The following is a 7,673-nucleotide window of genomic DNA, read 5'->3' as shown; positions in this document are numbered from 1 at the left end:
CTGATGCAGTAAGACAAGGACCATTGTCAGGAATTGGCCTCTGTGCTTGTGCATGTCCTGACCCTTTAGCAAAATGCCTCTTGATGAACTGCCATGTAACTGTTACCGATGTGACACTTCCAGGTGTAAGAATGACACTGGCTTCACTGAGCCCTGTCCAAAATTGTACGAGGTTGAGCAAGCATGTGGGATCCTAACAAACCGCACCGGACCGTTTGCTGAGTGTCACTGGCACGAGAGCCCAGCCCCTTACTACGAGGCCTGTGTCTACGACCTCTGCCAGTACGGACTGGGCAATCAGATGCTGTGTGCAGCCATCGACTCCTACGAAGAGATGTGTATTATTCACGGTGTGAAGATAGGTAACTGGGGAGAAGCGACTGGCTGTGGTAAGCAATAATGGCCTTTGTTTCTATTCAGCATTAGTTATACTCTGCCTAACATCCTGGAACAGACAAGATCTAGAACGAGCTGCCTACTTTATCCATGCAATGCAGGGTGCAGTCTAACTGGGCCCCCAGTGCCTCTGCCTGAGGTTATGGGGCTGCTAATTTGAATGTCAGGATGGGTTCTGTCTTCACACCCCAACATTATGGGGCTGCAGGACTCCAAACTGCATAACATGGAGCGGTACAAAGAGAAGCTCCACGCAGCACATGTGCATGCAAATGCACCAATCCCAAAATTCCGCAGCTGAGAGCAGGGGGAAAAGACCTTCCCTGTCCCAAATAAGAGTTTTTATACAGTGTAAGCTAAAGAACGGCTCTCTGAGCCCGTGGCGTGGGTTAGCAGCCATTCCTCTGGGGCTGCAGAGGGAGCTGTTATGTCTGGGTAGGGCAGAGGCCGGCATTACACATCAGGGAAGTGGGGGACTTGCTGCAAGTGACCAAGAGACATGGGGTGCACTGCCCCAGCATTGGTCTCTGCATCTCAGTGATATAGAAGGGAGAGGCTCCAGGACCTAGGGGTGACAGTGGAAGAGAAGCTGGATATGAGTCAGCAGTGTGCCCTTGTTGCCAAGAAGGCCAATGGCATTTTGGGATGTATATGTAGGGGCATTGCCAGCAGATCGAGGGACGTGATCGTTCCCCTCTATTCAACATTGGTGTGGCCTCATTTAGAGTACCGTGTCCAGTTTTGGGCCCCACACTACAAGAAGGATGTGGAAAAATTGGAAAGAGTCCAGCGGAGGGCAACAAAAATGATTAGGGGCCTGGAACACATGAGTTATGAGGAGAGGCTGAGGGAACTGGGATTGTTTAGTCTGCGGAAGAGAAGAATGAGGCGGGATTTGATAGCTGCTTTCAGCTACCTGAAAGGGGGTTCCAAAGAGGATGGCTCTAGACTGTTCTCAGTGGTAGCTGATGACAGAACAAGGAGTAATGGTCTCAAGTTGCAGTGGGGGAGATTTAGGTTGGATATTAGGAAACACTATTTCACTAGGAGGGTGGTGAAACACTGGAATGCGTTACCTAGGGAGGTGGTGGAATCTCCTTCCTTAGATATTTTTAAGGTCAGGCTTGACAAAGCCCTGGCTGGGATGATTTAGTTGGGGATCGGTCCTGCTTTGAGCAGGGGGTGGGACTAGATGACCTCCTGAGGTCCCTTCCAACCCTGATATTCTATGATTCTATGAATATAAGGGTCCTCTATTGGCACAGGGCATTGTCAGCAGAGCTGGCTTGCTCCTTCCCTGCACTCTCTGGGAGACATTCACCCGGATGTGATGGACCTGCCCAAGGCCTAGACCCGTCTTGTGTCCCACCGACGCCTTCAAAATAGGATTTAAGTCAGTGGTGCCCAAACTTTTCCTTTTGCGGCTCCTGCTGCTAGTAATGGAATGTGTCTGGGCTCCCACAGCTCGGGAGCAGAGTCGTGGCCAGGCCCGGGGCTGCAGCCGGAGGGGCAGGGGCCAGGAGCTGGTGACCAAGCCACAGCCAAGAGCAAAGCCATGGCTGTGGCTGGGGCAGAGCGGGCTGGGTGGCACGCCCTCCCTGCTCCTCTGTGGGGGCTGGCCCGTGCCCCCCCTGGCTGCTGCTCCATACCCCCTTGGGAGGGTGCGCCCTGCAGTTTGGGGATGACTGATTTAAATGCTTGGGCTGACCCCCGCACGGGGGCCAGGTTCACCCAGAGAGGACAGGGGGCAAGGTGTTGGCTGCCTCCCCTTAAAGCATCAGCATTCTGTGTCTCCTACACCAATGACTCCAGCTTTGTAGTCAGAAGGTGGAGATGCAAACCCTGCAGCCACCTGAGCGCCCAGCTCGTGTTCCTGTGTTACAGCAGCTTTTTACACCTAGCAGGTGATTGCCAATATAGGGTTGGAAGTTACCAAACCCTGTGCACTAGGCATTAACCCGAGCAAATGGGACAAGAGTCTTCTGGGCCTTCTGCATTGTCCTCTGGTGACTCTTTCCTCTATCCTAGATACCACCTGTCAAGCCAGTAGTTATTATGACTTCTGTGGCCCTGCCTGCCCTGCCACTTGTGCCAACCTTAGTGCACCCCTGCTCTGCACAAAGCCCTGCGTGGCGGGATGCTTCTGCAGGGAAGGCTACGCTCTGGACGCTGGACGCTGTGTGCCTGTGAGCCGGTGCGGCTGCACGCTGAAGGGTCAGTATCACCGGCTGGGAGAGGAGGTGATCCTGACAGACACCTGCCGCAGGAAATGCAGCTGCCGGCAGCCTGCCCAGCCCATGCAGTGCCAGGATCATGCCTGCGGGGCTCTGGAGACATGCCGCGTTGTTGGTGGCATCCGAGGCTGTTACCCTGTGACGTTTGGCACCTTATGGGTGTTCGGCCACCCCCACTACACCACGTTCGATGGAGTCATGTTTGATTATCAAGGAGCCTGCAAATACACCCTGAGCAAGTACTGTGGCCCCCCGGGGAGCCTCCCCAACTTCACCATCCAAGTGGTGAATGAGCTGAAAAGCTCCATTGCGGTGTCCTGGACGCGCCTGGTGGAGCTAGACGTCTATGGGGAGCGTATTGCTATAGCCGGGGGCCAGTACGGCCAGGTGCAGGTAAGGGCATTTCATAGCTCTGAAGAAAGTAACTGCTCAGCACAGAAATGATCAGGTGAGAAAGCAAAAGCCCTGGACAGTCTTGTAGGGGTCACTGTCCCCTTAGATGTGTTTTGGGGGGAATGCAGGATGTTGAGGTGAGTCTTACCTCTCACTGTGATTTTGAGATCCTGTCCAAGTGAAAGTGGGTTTGTGTCCCAAAGCCATTAGAAGGGCAGCAACTTTGATCAAAGCCGTACAGGGCTGTGCAGGTGAACCCTGCATCCACGCTGCACCCTGCCACATCTCCCACGCTGCCATGAACATAGTGCCTCGTTAGCGACAGGCAGACCGTTCATTGACAGCTTGAAAGGTAAAGGCCCAGTGAGGCATCAGTTCTCACTGGCCGCAGATGTGCAGGGACCCAGACACAGATGTGATGTGACACATGTGTGATGTGATGTGGATAAATTGGAAAGAGTCCAGCGAAGGGCAACAAAAATGATTAGGGGTCTGGAACACATGAGTTATGAGGAGAGGCTGAGGGAACTGGGATTGTTTAGTCTGCAGAAGAGAAGAATGAGGGGGGATTTGATAGCTGCTTTCAACTACCTGAGAGGTGGTTCCAGAGAGGATGGTTCTAGACTATTCTCCATGGTAGAAGAGGACAGGACAAGGAGTAATGGTCTCAAGTTGCAGTGGGGGAGGTTTAGGTTGGATATTAGGAAAATCTTTTTCACTCGGAGGGTGGTGAAGCACTGGAATGTGTTACCTAGGGAGGTGGTGGAATCTCCTTCCTTAGAAGTTTTTAAAGTCAGGCTTGACAAAGCCCTGGCTGGGATGATTTAATTGGGGATTGGTCCTGCTTTTGAGCAGGGGGTTGGACTAGATGACCTCCTGAGGTCCCTTCCAACCCTGATATTCTATGATTCTATGACACAAGTGTGTGCAGTGACTAAGGATGCCTAGAGATGTGCAGCAAAATAGTAACCCTTGCACTGCCATCAACAGGGTCTCTAAACCGACCCCACAGGGACCTGGGGCTGCTGCCTAGAGAAAACCAGAGCTTCCCTGTCTGCTGCAGGCAGCTTTGTGCTTTTTCAGGTAATTCCCCAGCCTACAGGTAGAGAAATTCTGAAGGTATGAATGCCAAGCTCAGCACAGTCCCTGCTTGAAAGGCAAACAGTGCAGCCAAACCCAATGTCCCAATCACACTTTGATCCAGGGGCTCAGACCACAGCTCAGCTGTGAAATTGCTGAGAGCCAGAAATGCACAGTGGGGTTTGGCATGACAGTGAATGGCCCATGTCTCGCTTTCCCCCTAGGTGAATGGATCCCTGGTCAATCTGCCCCTGGTCCTTGCATCGGGCAAACTCTACGCCTATTACAGCGGCTCGTCTGCTGTGCTCCAGACCGACTTTGGCCTCTCTGTGTCCTACGACTGGTCCCACTCTGTGTCGGTTTCTGTTTCTGAGATCTACTTTGGGTCACTGTGTGGACTCGGTGGGGATTTCAATGGGAACCAGAGTGATGATTTCCGGACCCCAAACGGTTCTGTGGTCCATGATGCTGTCACCTTTGGCAATAGCTGGAAGGATGCTGATTCCCCTTTTCATTGCACAGCAGTTGGGCTCCCAGCCCCATGTAATGAAGCAGAACAAGCCCAGTATAGATCTCAGAGCTACTGCGGGGTCATCGCAGACATTGCTGGGCCTTTTAAAGAGTGTAACCAGCTGGTTGATGCTCAGATCCATTTGGAGAACTGCGTGAGGGATGTGTGTGTGACTCAGGGCAGCCGGGAGACCCTGTGTGAAGTGCTTCGCAGTTATGCCCAGCAGTGCCAAAGTCGCGGCATTGCCATTGAGCCATGGAGACAGCGGGCTGTGTGCGGTAAGTAGATGATTCCAAATACTAGAAGAATCTTTGTTAGCTGTACCCCCAAAATCTTTGTCCTTTATGTACCTACTTGAGCACTGGGCTGGGCCTTAGTGGTCTGGCCACTCTCTGCTCTTATCTTTCCTCCATTTTTATTCCTGCTTAGGAAGATTTTGAGTGTTTCTCCCATATTTCTAAACACTCATTTCTTTCATTCAGAGTTAACTTGCCCCCCCAACAGCCATTATGAGCTCTGTGGACCTTCCTGCCCGGCCTCTTGTGCCCACCCAGCTGTGCCCTCCCGCTGCCGGACTGCGTGTGAAGAAGGGTGCCAGTGTGACCCTGGCTTTGTGCGGAGTGGCACTGACTGTGTGCCTCCAGAGCAGTGCGGCTGCACCCACAATGGCAGATACCACCTGGCAGGGGAAAGCTTCTGGGAAGGAGAAAATTGCCGGAGATTGTGCAGATGTGACGGCTCCTCCCACGCTGTCCAGTGCTCCCGCTCTGCCTGTACCCCTGGGGAATTCTGTGGCACTCGAAAGGGGGCTTATGGGTGCCATGAGCGAACCAACGGCATCTGCTGGGCTTCTGGTCTGCCCCATTACACTACGTTTGATGGGAAGCGATACGATTTCCAGGGCACCTGCAAATACGTGTTTGCTGAACTGTGTGGGACATCAAAGTCCTTACCCTTCTTCAGAGTGGAAGTGAAGAACGGAAACCTGCCCCATGTTCCTGTGGCTGTGACCTCGGAGGTCTTTGTCCTTGTGAACAAGACTGAGATCCATCTGCAGAGAGGGCAGCAGGGGACAGTCAAGGTAATTCCATGGGGCTAGTTCTCCCTGGGAAAGCACGGTATCACCATCTGGGGAGATTTAACCAGCACCATCACTCAGAACTTCCTGAAACGGTCACAATTCATGCCATGTCTCCACTAGCAAGCTTACAGTGACCCAGCTGTACCGATGCAGCTGCTGTATGCTGAGAGGAGAGCGCTCGCCCATTGAAATCATGGAACTAGCCCCAACCAGCGGCAGGAGCTATGTCGGCACGAGAAGCTCTCCCACCAACATAGCACTGTCCTCACCAGAGCCTGTGTCAGTGTAACTTATGTCAGTCAAGGGGGAGTTTTTTTCACAGCCCTGAGTGAAATAAGTTTTTCGGACATAAGTGGTTGTGTAGACATACTCCATGCCTATCTCTGCCTGAGGGCGAACTGCTGGGGTAACATTTGATCTGAAAAAGCTTAGCTATTTATCCAAACAAGAAGAATGAACCCCCCCCCCCGAGAATTTGCCTGTTACCAACAGTTATTTCAGAGTTGATTTGAGCATGTCTAGTGTCAAAGCAGCTGGGGAGAGAAGAGTGAAATTGACCTGGGCACTAGTCGCCATTGAGGAGAATTGTCTTGGAGAGTATGGATGAAATTAGCTCTTTAGTAGTCTGAAAATGGCCCCTCACCCACATTCAGTCCCCACGGGATGATTTTGCTCCTTTTATCAATGCCCCAAACCAAGGAAAGCGGTGCTTTACACGGTCTCAGCTGTATAGCGTTCAGAGGAGCGCACTGGCCAAGGTGGAAATGACAGTGCCACCTACTCGGGTGCACATGGAATGGATTGTGCCAGGTCTTCTTCAGGCCACATCGTAAAGCAGGGCTCAGGTGGGAAATGAAAGAGGCCAGTGCTCAGTTTGATTCACATCTGGCATACGAATGACTTTCATGGACCCCGCCTGGCACACAAAGGTCAGTACGCTCTGGGAGAGGAAGGCCACATGTGGATACTGTATCTAAGAAGGTTGAATGATGAGAAGCAGTGATTAAAGGCTGCATGAACCGGCATATGCCCGAGGGAGTGTAGTTTGGCTTGCGCATACACCCCGAAGCTTTGCACTCCCTGGCATGGCAGTGCCTTACTGTGCATCCTTCCCTACCCCCGTCGTTTTTATGCAATAGAAATTAAAAAGGAAGGGGAAAGATGTCTTCATTATTCGTATGGCTGTGGGCCTAGGAGCCCTAGTCATGTTGTGCTACGTGCTATACAAACACAAAACAAAAAGGTTTCAGAGTGGCAGCCGTGTTAGTCTGTATCCGCAAAAAGAAAAGGAGGACTTGTGGCACTTTAGAGACGAACAAATTTATTAGAGCATACGCTTTTGTGAGCTACAGCTCACTTCATCGGATGCGTATGCATCTGATGAAGTGAGCTGTAGCTCATGAAAACTTATGCTCTAATAAATTTGTTCGTCTCTAAAGTGCCACAAGTCCTCCTTTTCTTTTTACAAAACAAAAAGACATCCAAGCTTAATTCTCCTACCTACACCCTCCCTGCCCACACCTCCCCCTTCAGATGCTCCAGGGTTGATTCTTACAGAAAATTGTGCTGGGTGTTATCCAGTTTAAATGGCCAATACAACAATACACAGCTACAGGGAGAAGCTGGTTAATAGCTCTGTCCTGAGCAGATTACAGTGGGATTTTCCCTAAACTCCTCACCCATCACAAACTCTGCATGCTACTGTCCTGTTGTTTTACAGTGTGTGAGGGATCCATCCCCGGATTAATCTCTTTGGTGCTGTTTTCTCCCAATCAGATCGCTGGAGTGACGGTGACCCTCCCAGTGAATGTGAAAACACTAGGAGTTGCCATTTATCAGCATGGGCTGTATACAGTACTGCAGACTCCCTTTGGGCTGAGTGTGAGCTACGACCTGGCCCACAGCCTCTTTGTCAGCCTCGCTCCTGAGTACCGAGGTCAGACCTGCGGGCTGTGCGGGAACTTCAATGGTGCCGCTG

Source organism: Lepidochelys kempii, chromosome 24 (genome assembly GCF_965140265.1).
Source record: "Lepidochelys kempii isolate rLepKem1 chromosome 24, rLepKem1.hap2, whole genome shotgun sequence".
NCBI classification, from domain to species: domain Eukaryota; kingdom Metazoa; phylum Chordata; order Testudines; family Cheloniidae; genus Lepidochelys; species Lepidochelys kempii.
This window is presented reverse-complemented; position numbering follows the sequence as displayed.